Below are 12,685 nucleotides of genomic sequence, written 5' to 3' on the forward strand. Positions count from 1 at the left end.
TATATGGAATATATCAATTTTAGAAATACTCCCATGTGGTATTTTCTGCTATTTCCCTCATGAACAACTGAACACTGCAGACTTATTTCTGCAGTTTTAGGTGTGGAAGGAGTTGTTAGGACATGAATGCTTAGCCTTTCCTATTTACATTTGTTCTGCTTCCACCTCCTTTATGATGCTTTTTTTGATTCATAATTAAGCTGACTTTAACATTTGAATCAAATGTGTATTGTAGACAAATCATGATTACATTACTGTAAGAAAAGTGCCAGAATATGTCTCCATTTCATTTTTACTGAAGCACTGGTTGTTACTCAAGAGTTGGTGTCATCTTGTTAAACTAATATTTTCATGAGTTTCTCTTCTCCCGGCTCCTTGTTCTTTCTTCTGGCTGCCCTGAACACAGAACTAATAAACTTCTGGTAGCAGCACTTTACTGCTGAAGTTGACACTTAGAAACAGTGAGATCATGGCTTGAACTGCAGTGCAGTGGATACTGAACAGGCGTTTTCATGAAAGAGCACCTAGGATATGGGCCTGGAAAACATACATAGAGACCTTCCAGCTTTCTGTCTTGCTATTTCAAAGAAAAAGGTTTTGAAATTGTACCAGAAAGTTCACCTACATAAGATTAAAAATAGTCAAGCCATTTCTCTAGGATGAGGTGACTGATTCCAGTCAGTAAACTTCTGGCCTAACGAGTCTCTACATAGAACAGTCCTGGAGATAATTAAGAGTAAAAAAAAATGCAATTTTAGTGCTATGGAAGTGAAAAAAAGGAACAATTAAGGGTTTCTGAATTTAAATAAAATTTATTTGGTTTTAACCATCTGATTTTAAATGAAACACCCTTTTTCTTGCTTTGTGCAAATTCACAACTTTAAATTTAGAACTTCTGTAATAAGTATAAAGGATTCAAATTGTGGGCCCCTAAATTAGCAGGAATACTTGCTAGTGCCTTCAGTGAAAACAGTCAGAAATAGACCAAGGTATTTTCTATGGGAATAATGATACAGCATTATTTAAATGTGTGCAATATTTCAACCACTTCAGTGTTAAAAAATTAATTGTCTTTTGATTTCATATTGTGGAGATTGCAGAATGCATCTCAAGTAGTATTAACAAATAGTTTTCATTCCTACATCTTAAGGAAGAAAAAATCATACTCAAAACATTTTTAACAGTGACAAAAAATCAAGCATTAGAAAGTTGACCTGACTTTTTGGCTAGTTTCCATATTACAAAAAATGTTTTCTTACATATAAGACACTTCATTGGTTAAAGGATGAAACATATCTTAGTGGATACCATGTACAACAGAGTAGGAGCTCTGCTAGTCAGAACCCATTTAAATATAGTTTTTCTAGTAAAAAGTAACCTTTGCCTGGTCTGCACAGACTCAGTGGAACTATTTTACATGCTATCATCAATGCTAAGCGAGGTTTGTCTTCCAGAGCAGACAGTGACCTGAATTCCACGGAAAATATTTAGAATTTCATACCAGAAGCTGAACTCTAGATTCTTCTCAACAATCCTTCTGTGATTTCAGCATACACAGGTTTCTTCTTATTCCAAAATTTATCTTCTACTTGGATTTCGATCAGTTCCTTGTGTTTGTGATAAGAAGGAACATGCAAAAACAAAAAGAGACAATGAGGAAATAGACCTCTGAATATGAAGCCCTAACTCCGAAGTGTTGCAAAGAAAAGCACAAGCATGAGACCTAAAAATCCAAATGACTGTAAGCATATGCTTATGTAGACAGCAGCTCCAGCCCCACCCGCCCCCCATGAAAATATTTTGCACCTACTTGCTTACAGGAATACCACTCTGAAGAAGACTCTTAGTCATTAAGTCCAGTAATGTCTGGTGCAGGTAATTGCAAAGCAGTCCACTCCTGCAGGGACATCCTAACTGTGAAGGTACTTTAAACTGATATCCTGCAAAGATCTGATCTACTGCCTTTCTTCTAGAGAAGGAACATAGCCTAAACTTCTCCTCTGGCATCTGTGCATGTTCTGAACAATAAATACAAGCATAAGTTGTAAAAGAGGTTTTTTCAAAGGTTTTTTCCTATGTTAGGACCCCTCAGAAAAGTTCTGGAGTTCCTGGTCATATTACACTGATTAATTTTGGTACGTAGTGAGACAAGAGCAGCAACTGCACAGTCAGCAGTTGGATTTCCATGCCCTGTTTAACTTAAATGGAATCACTGCTTTCCTTGTATTTGGTATAAGTCCAGAGACTGAGGCCTACAGAGCTGGTGACTTCCAAGGGAATGATGCTCATGGTAACATGATGAAATGAGCAATAAGGGAGCATTAGTTTTTTGAGTCACTATTTAAAATCTGTGCAGCCTACAAAATACTTAAAAAAAAAAAGTGGTCAGAAAGAAGTGACTATAGTTTAGCAGTTCAATCAGCCTCTGCGATGCAATACTTCATGTGACACCACAGTCTGGTATCTGAACGAATGGTCATAATCATTAATGCCAAAGTTCTACCACTCTTATAGCAACACCACACTGATCTGATCTATCTAACCTACAAAGAGCTCCTGCAAAACAAACTTCTGAAGCTTTGCTTGACACAAGATGCTCAGCAATGTGTATGCTTTTCTCACTGGTGGGAATGTACAGGAATCAACATCTAATTGTCAATTGCCACTTTCAAGGAATGTGAGGGTTTATTGCTGTGAACAACATAAATTCCATCTACTCCAATAAGCACGATCCATAACATCCCATTCACTGCTGTATAAGAGAAGGCTCTGCATTGTCCAGGTTCATGGGACTTCCTTCTATTGCCCTAAACCTACATTAGTTCTTCCCTAAACTCTGCCTTTCCTTATGCAAATTCCATATTCAGAACTCATCCACAGGATCACTATTACAGCTTCCCAAAGAACTGTGGGAAAAATAGAGTATTTTTAATTAATCTTGTTTGTTTTAATGACAAGAAAAGCTGCAAGATGGTTCTACTAGCAGCAAGATGTGTCTGTGTTGGAAGCTGACTAGAAACCGTATTCTAGTCAGGGTTCTGTTCAGGGTAACACCTAATGGTGTTACCATGGCACTGAGCCATAGCTAATATAATCTGTCATTATATTACACTAAACATTAGCAGATCTCTTATTAGTTTCTTCAAGCTTGGGCAGCAGGAGCTTACATCTGCTTAAAAATTACACAGATGCACCTCAACACATAATTCCTTTAAGAAATAAAATAGCACTTTGTACTTCCAAGCAGCACACCCAAGCACATTATGGAAAAAATTTATCTGAATGACTAATGTCTCTCTCTGAACTCCATTTGTCCATTATATTCCTTTGTTTACTCAACTTTTAGACAAAATCAATCTCCTATAAATCTTCAAGAAGCCAAACTCAACAGAATTCCATACCTAAACAGGGCCTGCTGAGATCATTATAACTTCAGTAAAAATTACAGACTTCAAAAGAATTGCAGAGAAAAAAACCTGTGCCTTTGTACACATGCGAACTGCAGCACTAGTTTCAATATTATATTTACTACTATTAACAAATTAGTATAAAAGATAGTTATGCCTTTTTTTACTATTTTACTCCCAGGTGTTTGATTATCACCCACTCATTTCTCCCCAGACAGTAATAAAAGAATCTTCTTCACAACCTATTCAACAAGACAACACCGCAAGCCATAATTTACAGATACAGAAAAGGGAGAGATAGAAGTCTACATCAAAACTGTTTCAAGTACTCTTTATTTCCAAACACCTCCTGTTTAAAAGTTCAACTTTTCAGGACACTCAGGGACTCAGAAATAGCTCCAGTTCACACGGTTTTGATTGTACTGGCGATGTCAAAACAAGGGCAAATTTGGCTACATGTGTCTCACAACTGTTAAAAATGAAAGACCATCTGTGAACCCCTGACCTATATTACTTACCCAGCAAAAAATAGTAATTTAGTATCCAACACAGGCAGATACTAGTCCTCCAAGCCAATATTCAACTTCTCTGAGCTGACTACCCTTTGTCTTCCTACAGCATTCCTCTGTGCCCGTTCTACACTTGCCTGCAGGTGATAAGGGGGTGCTGGGGAGAAAACCTTTCAAGAACAGAAGTGAGGAACACTACAATGGATAAATTATGGTCACACTAACAACCTAAAATAAGAAATGTCCTAACATTTTGGCCCTTTAGCTATATTAGAACAGTATAATTTTTATACTTAACCATTCCCAAAATACAGGAATTCTACTGCTGAGTTACTATGGCTCCATGCAGTCTAAGCTGTCAGCAGTTTGACTTCTGCACCTGTCAAACAGACTTCACCTTTGTGAATGAACAGAATCAATACCAAGCCAGAAAGCACTGAAGTGGAGAGAGGTTCTTTGCTTGTTCTCTCTGCTGTTCAAGAAGGAACAATGAAAAGCAAAGTTCTACTCAATGACTTGGCTGCAGATACTGTCTTTGGAAAATGTCACAGGCAAACTCTCACCAACCTCACCTAAGAACATATATAAATTTAGATTATTGTTTTTCAAAGGCTTATACTTAGATAAAACACTTCTATTTTCACAAAAACAGGAAAAAACACATTTATGATAAAAAGGCAATAATTAAATCAAATTTGAGGTCCTGGCTTAATGAAATGTTACCAAAAACATTTTTATACACTGGGCAAGGTGACAACTTCTCCCTAATCTTGTTCTTGGAATTATTTAATAACTGACAATTTTATAAGCAATTCAAGGCAAGGTCTACAGTAACTTAAGTAAGTACAAGGAGTACTTGTGGTTATTCTGTCTACAGGCATGTTCAATACTGGCATAAAGTCAAGTGGATAAACTGAAGCTTAAGTTACAACAGTTTTCATCAGCTAAAGCTAATGTTTCAAACTATTTGTATTTTTACAGATTCCTCCTTTGATTCATGAGATAAAGACACTTACTTTGAAAACATACAGTAAAAATTATGTGGTAAGTAGCTACCATCCCTTTTAAGAAATTTCAGTCAGCATATTACCTGTTAGTGTTATCTCATATTACCCACCCACTCCAAAAGATGGAAACTGTAAATCCAACAGTCCAGTGTTTGGCAGATGTTTGCAAGTGTTCTTTATATATCAGATATGCTTAAGAAATATATTTGTAAGACAGCTAGATGGGAGGAGTGGCGAGGGTTCTCTTCTACCAAGAAAGAATTCAGATGTAGAGTTTGTATCCCATAGCCCAGAACCACAGGACACCAAACTTGCTCCAGCAACCCTTGTCCATGTGACCCAAAGACACTGCTAGTGCAATGGCCTAGCAAGCACTCAAGAAAGGAAGACAAGACATTACCTTCAGTAAATATTAGAGAACTGTTTTCTTCATGTATGCTGTTCTATTGATGCTATTCTATCAATGAATATATAATATTCACAGATCTTCTAGATATCAAAAATAATAGACTTAACTGGAGATACTGTCTCCAGTGTGTGGTGACACTCCAGCTAAAGCCTCCACTGTTCTGGTGGGAACGATCTGTTTTCCTTCTGCCCAGGACAGTGCAATACCTCAGAATTTTTACCCATACTAATATCCCCTTTGTTTTATGAGTGATAACCACACTTTTCATTGAATTAACTATTTAATTGCCATAACTAAGATAAACTTACAGCAATTCTTCCCAACTTGGCCTAAACCTATGGTTAGATGAACAGCAAAGCTGATCTAATGGACCAGTTGTACCAAAAAGAAGGGAAGCACCACTCTGGAGCTTGTCAATCCATCTCTAAGTCCATTTAATACTCTAGAGCAGCAGAAAACTTCTAGTTTCTTAGAGGTTTAGTCAAACTTAATTTATTTAGGGGTTTAATGACTGCCAGGGCTCAGAGATTACAAGCCACAGCAGCAGCACTTCCTTTGTTCTAAGCAGTGGCTGTGGATGTCTTCTGGAACTGCAGTCCTAGTCCATTTTTTGCTACTACTGCTCAAAACCTGAAAAAGGGCTTGTATGCCAAACAGTTTGTGTGGTTTTCCCTGTTGTACCAGTGGATGTACCAAGAGCTATTACACCTTGAGAAGTCAGAGGACAAAGTAAAGCTCCTCTGTTACAGGTCTCACTGGTTTCACCCAGCTTCACAATACATAAACTGAAAGAGCTTCTCTGCAATTAATGGTAATTTTGAATTGGAGGCTAATGCCACATAAATTTACATTTTAAATTTTCAGCAATGAATACACAAGAGTTACACATCAATAGTAGATTTTAAACACTAGCCTGTGTGAGGCACATACTGTCACTGAGTACATTATTTCAAATAAATCTATTTGCATTCTCTGATCACTATCCACACAAAAAAACCACCCCTCTTGTACTTCTTGTAAATATGTATTTGGGATGAAAGCATAAAAATTTACTTTATCTATGATATATCAAAAGAGTTAAGATGGAAAGCTGAAAAATATTGGTTTGATTAAGCAGCTCTTCAAAATCACTTTGTAAGCAGGGAAATTCTACAGCCAGAATCAACTAAGAATACTTACTCAAAATAACATTTATATCATATAAAGGATCTTTTGTCTCTGCAGCTAGTACTAATGATTCTTCAAAAAAGTAAACAACAATTTTATAAAAACATGAAAAGAAAGAAACATCTTTAACTTCATTCAATACACATATTGGCTATTTAAGAGACGATCTTTCATCTGAAAGAAGAAGTATCTTTTCATTATGAAATTAATCAAGAGTCTTTTTTTCTTACATATTCCATTCCTCCTCTTAAGGAAGGAAATAAATATAATTACACTTGCTTTAATCAATAGTGACACTTCTGTAAGAATCACTCAAGACTTTTATCTTGATCAACTACTTTTTTGTGGCAGAAAGAATTTCTCTCTCTATGTCTGACTAGTAGTAACCTACACTGAAATCAATCTCCAGAATATTTAAATTTTGGATTCTCTTACTTTAAGGTGTTTTGTTTGTAAACAAAGCCTTTAATAGATGTAACACAATGCAAGAAGTCAGACTGAATTACAAGGCGTACCCCTAAAGCTTGTATTTCAAAAACTAAACTACAACAACAGGTGAGCAAGACAAGCATGTAGGTGGAGTTTGAAAGATGGGAATAACAAACTGGATGTGAGTGATTTTACAGCAATTATAAACTAGGACTCTCCCTGCTGGTATCAGATTGTACTTACAGATTCAACTGACAGAAAATAATTCTGTAACACTGCCATCAATCCATGTAATGAGAATCATAGCCATGAATCAGGAGAATATTACTGTTCACCATTTAGGTCTCACTGCTATTCTTTGCTACATCTCCACTGGCATGTTGTGTGTGGGAAGGGTTCTTTATGGTAAGAATTACCTGGAACACAAAGTGGTTTTCCTCCTTGTGGAAGAACCTACGCTGAAGCTGAGCAAAGGGGCCACCAAAGGCATCCCCTGTTTACAGTGTGGATACCTGTTCTGCAGCACTGATCGCTCCATCTCCATGTCTGCCCTCTTTGAGCACCAACTCAACTGCCAGTGAATACTCAGTGTGGGGAGGCAGCTCTTGAGCCACTACAGACCACAGCAGCTTGAAGCTCTCTGTGATGCACCAGTCAGTGATGTGACAGTATCTCAGGGAAGTGAAGATCCTCCCAATAACTGTTACTCTCATCTTCAACCTCTTCTGAGAAAGTAAGTTTTCTTGTAATTTCCTGGTCAGATCTTTCATGAAAATAGGAGAATTATGGCAAATTAGCAGGCTACTTTCTTAATTCCTTTTGAATCTCCCAACATACATAAATCAATGGCAAACAAAATTATTCCACTACAGGAAAGAGATGACCAGTGCACAGTAGTTAGTAAATAAACAGTTTGGTCAGCTGTTAGGAAAGCTACTGACATATGCATGAATTTCACTATTAATAATTGAATAAATGGTTTCAGCTTTAGGTAACCAGTCAAAATTATTTCTTTCACATGTAAGAACTACATGACAGCTATTGAGACCATAGTGCTCAAGTAACACTACATATCCCTCATTCCAGACTGGCCCACACTTGAAAGCAAAGTTTTTGTTTTATAAGCAATAGTCAAGATAAGGACAGCAACACTTTTATTTTCCATGGAAATAGACACACATTGAGACAGACACTGTCTTGTCACAGCCCAATGGAACTGGCTGTCAGTGCTACACCTGCTCTGTTCATTACAGGCTTCAGTCTCAAAGCCTGTCAAGGTGTTACTTTCCATGGCACTACATCTACTGGAAAAATTTAAAGATAAAAACACAATCATCAGGAAAGTAAGCTTCATTGTAAGAAATGTCTAAGGCACTACCCACCATCACTCAAAACAGATAGCTAAAACACTGATACAGGATCAACTTTGTTTCTTAATCTTTCAAATATTGAGTCGAATAATAGAATAAAACTTTTTCCCAGACAACTGCAACAGAAGTTTTTTAACTGAGAATTTGGGCAACAAACAACCCTAAGCTAAGGCATATTAGGTGCAAAGTTTTCAATAGTTGAAGAAAGGATTCCCCTTTTGAACACCAGCAGTATGTCTTTCTACAGAAAAAGGTCAGAACTTTGCTTGGGACTATTGCACTTGTCTAAAAGCCAAAACTGCAAATATGAACTAATCTTTTGGTTTTGGTTTTTTGTTTCTTACTGGGATGTTCTACTTGAGATAGATGGAAGAACATATGAAGGTGCTGCTGGCATCAGTCTTTCAAAGCACTGAAAGATTATAACTCAAGATGTTGTTTTAAATAAAAGGCAGTGTAAATTTTGGTACAGATATAGGTCAATAGGTCATGCTAAGAACAATTCCTATGTATCCCCAACATAGCAAAAATCAAGATACAGAGTTCAGACACTTCACTTTTATCTGCATTGCCCTCCACTCTTCTCTAAGTTCTTCTGTGCATCCCACAGTAATTTGCTTATCAAACCTAAAAATGGAGCTGCACAGGAGCAACTTTAAATCAATACATTTGATCTCACTTTATTTTGCATATTCTGCAGGCTTAGAAGTGAAACCTAGAATTTTCATTTCCACTTTAAATCCTGGACTGTTCATAGAGCAGGGAAAAACAGCTAGAGCAGAGTGGTAAGTCCACTTTCAGTATTATTTCCTTTACTGCTTTCAGATGAGGTCTGGGCACATATCATCACCCACACTGTAAATTTTAATCTTCTTTTTAAGGAAATTCAATAAGTAAGGATGAATGCTATTTGATTGTTGAATGAAATGCACAAATAAAACAGTATTTTCCTGTTTGTTAACTTGACCAACCCAGCACACCTAAGAGATTCTCTATTACAGTGCTTCCACTGCCAAGTGCAGTCTTAACTTGATTAAGAATTTCTGATACAGAGATGTTAAAAGCCATGTGATGAACCCTGAAGTAATAGTTTTCCCACATTTAGCTGCTCCAATTCTTGAATTAATACTATGAGGTGCCAGTGCACAGTTCTAGACAAATAAAAATCATAACACGTCCTTTGCCCCAACAGTGACAAACCCCAAAGCAATCCTTTCCCATATGGAGAATGACAAGAAGTACAAAACACAGGCAGTGCAACAAGGGATACCTGATGTCACAGGAAACAAAACAGTTTACTAGCAAGACATGCAAAGAGCTTCACATTATACTGTAAAACCAGCTAGTTGTATGTGTGAAGCCCCACCCCTAGAAACAGTAACTTTGTTTCTTCATGGTGGCAGGTATGCCAAGAAAAAAAAAAAAAAAGGATAAAAAAAAAACAACCCACAAAAAAACCCCAAACAAACAAACAAACTTTGCAAAATTCATCGTTCTGCCTCTGTACAGGAAGAGAAAAATGCGTCCCCAAACTACAGAGGATTAAAAATCCACTTTGGAAGAAAGCTGGAGTTGAAATGACAACTATATATAGGATCCAGACTCTATCCCATTTAAAACATCTATAGGCAAGAGGACCAGGAACAGAAGTCTATCGAGGTACAACTCTAACATGTTTATTAAATCAACTGGCTTAGATTTTAAAAACACATTTTTATGTATTTTTACTTCAACAGAGACTATTTTTGCTTAACAAAACTAAGCAAAACAAAACCCAGATTAAAAGCATCTGGGATCTTGAGGGTATGGACATAGTGTGATGCCAATTTTTAGATATTATTGTTTATATTTCATTTAAATTAACACTTTGAATAACACAGTTACTTAATTCTTACCTTTTGCAACCCTCTTTTGACTATTTGGCTAAAATAATATGTAACAAGCCGATAACTGAAAGAGGTTACCATTTAACCACTGAGCCAGTAAAACTGCAATTGAATGGTGCAAAACTTTCACAGTTCACAAACCAGCCGCAGGAAACCTGCTACGTTTCTGAGCATTGTCTATACTTCTGACATCTCACTGCGTGTCAGAAACTGACACCAACCTTTCACTATCTACGGTACCAACTATGCTCCCTCACAGTTGTGTGCGTGTGTATGTGAGATGATTCACTTGCTTTTATTTCAGGGAACTGATGATTCATTCAATCGTCTCCAGATCATATTAACGTACTAAATATGCACACAAAGGAAGCCAAAAATCAAGTTCTTAAACTTTTTTTATGCTCAAATGTTTTTTTTTTTTTTTTTTTTTTTTTTTTTTTTCTTTGAGAGGGAATAGAAGCAATCAAACATGGGAGACGAACCAGGACAGGTTACGTTTCTGCTCAAAGGCAAGGTTTGGGGAACACACCCAACCCACGTGTAAAACGAGCAGCCGTATTCCAGCGGCGGACCGCGAGGGGAGGAGAGCTCCCGTCCCCTCCGGGCCGGGGCTGCTCCCTCTGCTCCGGTACCCGGAGCGGGCAAGGCGCGGCGGACCGGTGCGTTTCCCCCTCCGCCACACCGACGGCTTGTGCCTCTCCTCCTCCGGTGACATCTTACATAATAAGCCGAGCTAATCACGCCGGAAGCGAGCCAAACCGCCACGGAGCATCAGCGGGGATAACTACCCGCGGGAGGAGATGCTGGGACCGACAGCCGCTTCCCCGCTCTCTGCCCGCCCTGGCGCCTTGCTAGAAAAATCCTCGCCGGGGCGGCAGCGGCTCCCGCAGCAGCCGCCAGACGCGGAGCCCTCGCTCGTCCCCCGCCGCGCTGCGCGCCGTCTCCCCGGGAAGCCGCAAGCATCGCGAACGGCACCAGCCTCTCCCGCTCCGCGCTCCCGGCCCCGCCGGCTCCAGCCCCGCGGGCTCCAGCCCCGCCGCCCTGCCCGGCCGCCGCCGGCTCCCTCCTCAGCGCCGAATTACAGGAGAAAGTTACTCGGCGGCGGCCCGGCGTCCGCCGCCGCCGCAGTTCAAGAGCAATGTCACGTTCAACAACTTGTTATGACACATGATCCCCCCCGCACGCATCCGCACCTCGCCGCCGCCCGCCCGGCGGGCCCCTTACCTTCCCCTGCAGAGGCCACGGGCACCCGCGGGCGTGTGCGGGAGTGGGTGCGTGTGGCAGCGCGGGCGGCGCCGGCTGGGCGGGCGGGCGGGCGGGGGAGGGGAGGGCGGCAGAGCGGCGGGAACGCGCCTCGCCGGACTTGTCGGCGGGCGGGGGCGGCTGCGGGGCGGCGCGGGGAGCGGCGCGGAGGGGAGCGCGGGGGGCGGAGGAGTTCCCGGGGCTTGTTTACGCATTGCCGCCCGCCCGGTGCAGGCGCTGCACTCTCTGATTGGACACAAACTGGGGCACAGCCCGGCTCGGGCGCTGCCGCCCCGGGGGGCCCCGGCGGCGGTCGGCCGCCGGTGGAGCGCCCGCCGGGCTGCGGGGCTCGGGGCCGCCGCTGCCCCGCGGGCTCCGCCGGCACCCGCCGCCCGCCCGCCCTCAGACGCTGCCCGGCCGCCGCCCCCGCGCATGCCCGGCGCGCCGGCGGGCCCGGGACGCGCATGCGCCTTGCGCGTGCCCGCTGAGGCGGCGGGGCCGGCGCGGAGCCGCTGCCCGGTCGGTGCCAGCGGGGCCGGGGCGCCCCGCGTTGTCCGCCGGCCTCCAGCGGGGCGGGGCCGGGGCCGGCGGAGCCGCCTCCGCAGGCGCTGGTTATGTAACCGGAGGGTGTCTCTGGCGGCCCCAAGCCACCGCCCGTGTCAGCGGTAGCGCCCGGGCAGGGGCTCCTGTGGCTGCGTTTCCCGAGCGGGCAGTTGGGTGCGCACTCTCCGCCCCAGGGACGGGCCCCCGCCGGGTAGCGACAGCGGCCGCTGCCCTTTTCCGTCCCTTCCCCGGACAGGTGCGGCCCCATCCCGGGCCCGGGCAGGAGCATATCACCAGTCAGACCCTTCTTCTTCACCCGCTCTTAGCGCATCGCGTCCCGAAAACTTCACAATTCGGGCAGTAGGCGGTCAGTGCGGAACGAGCAGCCCCAGCAGAGAGGGTTGCTGTGTGTGGGCAGCCGCGGCACAGAAAAGCCCAGCAATGGGTATTTTCTCCTCAGTTTCGTTTCTGCTGGGGTGGGTGTGACTCATATCTTATCCTTGGTCATTTCCATTGAAATAAACTGTTTTAACCAAGGAAATGATCAGAACATAACACAATTGTATGACATAAATAATGTACTCATTAATTCTCATTAAGCAGCTCCTTAATGTTCCTTTTACTCTCATCCCACAGTCAGGAACGACAATAAATGTAATATCGAAATATAAGCCATGAGAGCTCTTTGCTATAGGAATCCCCACTATGCACTCTCA

The 12,685-nt window shown here is 41.9% G+C and overlaps 1 protein-coding gene across 2 annotated transcripts in view; it reads right to left on the bottom strand.

Moving 5' to 3' along the window:
- Window positions 1-11,486, bottom strand: part of PCGF5 (polycomb group ring finger 5) — a 66,350-nt gene extending 54,864 nt beyond the window's left edge. The window contains exons 1-2 of one of the 2 annotated variants that reach the window (XM_066323852.1): window positions 11,409-11,486; window positions 1,502-1,607 (exon numbers count right to left, since the gene is read on the bottom strand). The gene's annotated coding sequence lies outside the window, so the exon portion shown is untranslated. The remainder of the gene's footprint in view (window positions 1-1,501; window positions 1,608-11,408) is intronic. The other variant, XM_066323855.1, reaches the window with a different exon arrangement.
- Window positions 11,487-12,685: the final 1,199 nt, after the last annotated feature.

Source organism: Sylvia atricapilla, chromosome 8 (genome assembly GCF_009819655.1).
Source record: "Sylvia atricapilla isolate bSylAtr1 chromosome 8, bSylAtr1.pri, whole genome shotgun sequence".
In the NCBI taxonomy this organism is placed as follows: domain Eukaryota; kingdom Metazoa; phylum Chordata; class Aves; order Passeriformes; family Sylviidae; genus Sylvia; species Sylvia atricapilla.